The sequence below is a fragment of the Octopus bimaculoides genome, chromosome 29 (genome assembly GCF_001194135.2).
Source record: "Octopus bimaculoides isolate UCB-OBI-ISO-001 chromosome 29, ASM119413v2, whole genome shotgun sequence".
In the NCBI taxonomy this organism is placed as follows: Eukaryota; Metazoa; Mollusca; class Cephalopoda; order Octopoda; family Octopodidae; genus Octopus; species Octopus bimaculoides.
In genome coordinates, this window is record NC_069009.1 from 8,208,343 (window position 1) to 8,210,391 (window position 2,049).

Below are 2,049 nucleotides of genomic sequence, written 5' to 3' on the forward strand. Positions count from 1 at the left end.
GTGCGTGAGAAGACCCGGCAAGCCAAGTAAGATCGTTGCCAGTGCCCCTGGACTGGCTCTTGTGCGGGTGGCACATGAGATGCACCATTTTGAGCGTGGCCGTTGCCAGTACCGCCTGACTGGCTCCCGTAGGACTTTCGAGTGAGATCGTTGCCAGTGCCCCTGGACTGGCTTGTGCGGGTGGCACATAAAAGACACCATTTCGAGCGTGGCCGTTGCCAGTATCGCCTGACTGGCTTTCGTGCAGGTGACACGTAAAAGTCCTTCTCAAAATTGCCATTTCACTTTCCCTTAGACACCATGCTTCACTCTCCCATCCAGCATTGCAAATCTCACGCAACTCCAATAAACCCTTCCTTTCATTTTCAACGAGAACCTTTTTCCCACATAACAACACTCCACATTCCCTGAACTTCACCCAGCCAAGTCTCGCTCTTGCTGTCACAGCTGCTTCACATCCACCACTTACATCCACCCTATTATCCCAAATAACAAAACCCTCTCACCGTTTCCACTGGTTCCACCAGCCCCCCAGCTCCTTTCTCACATCTTCCCCAAATAAAATCTCTTGCCAGCTCTGAAAAAGATTCATATATATATATATATTCTTTTATTTGTTTAAGTCATTTGACTCCAGCCATGCTGGAGCACTGCCTTTAGCCAAACAAATCAACCTTAGGACTTATTCTTTGTAAGCTTAGCACTTATTCTATCGGCTCTTTTGCTGAACCAGTAAGTTATGGGGACATATACACACCAACATTGGTCAAGCAATGGTGGGCGGGGGAGGGGACAAACACAGACAGAGACACAGAAACACATTCACATACATACAGATATATACAGGGGTTGGACAAAATAATGGAAGCACCTTAAAATTTCAAACAAAATTAATTTTAATATGGTGTAGGACCACCTTTGGCAGTAATTACAGCTTGAATTCTATGAGGTATGGACTCGTACAAGATTTGAATTGTTTCCAAAGGAATTTTTGTCCATTCTTCAGCTAAAACAGTCTCCAGTTCTAGTAGTGATGATGGTGGAGGATATCGACTCCTTACTTGTTTTTCTAAAATGCACCATAAATGGTAGTGAGACATGGGCCCTGAATGCAGAGGACATATGAAGACTAAAGAGGAATGAAGCTGGTATGCTTCATTGGATAGGCAACGTCAGTGTGCATGTGTAACAGAGTGGAAATGTATTGAGAGAAAAGTTAGGCATAAGAATAATCACATGTAGTGTCCAAGAGAGAAGATTGCACTGGTTTCATCATGTGATACACATGGATGAGGACAGCAACATAAAGAAGTGCAGATTGTTTCAAGAGAGAAACCCAGAAAGATAAGGGATAAATATTGATGCTGAGCTTTACAGAGGTGATGACAAAGGGATGAAGTGATTGGCCATTTGCTGCTGAGAAAAGACCCAAAGAAGGGGGATCACATAAATAACTCTCGGCCCATAAGTTTGTTAGACGCAAATTTCAAAATTTTGACCAAGGAATTAGCAATTTTGGCTGCAAGACCCCAAATCGAGGGATGTAACCTAAATCATAAATTATCTTCCTTGAACTATACAAAATAGTCATGCGGGATTTCCTCCCCTTTATTCTGACTGTTTCGCTTGTGATTTTTGCTACCCTGGTAACTATTTATCTATTCTTTAAATACACACATCTATCTATCTATCTATCAATCTATCTATCTATCTAGATAGATAGATAGATAGATAGATAAATGGAGCACCACCTTTAGTCAAACGAATCGACCCCAGGACATATTCTTTGTAAGCCTAGTACTTATTCTATCGGTGTGTTTTGCCGAACTGTTGTGTTACGGGGATGTACACACCAACATCGGTTGGCAAGCGATGGTGGAGATGGGAGGACAAACACAGACACACAAACATACACACATATATATACGACAGGCTTCTTTCAGTTTCCTTCTACCAAATCCACTCTCAAGGCTATAAGTAGAAGACACTTGCCCGAGATGCCACGCAGTGGAACTGAACCCGGAACCATGTGGTTGGGAAAGCAGCTTC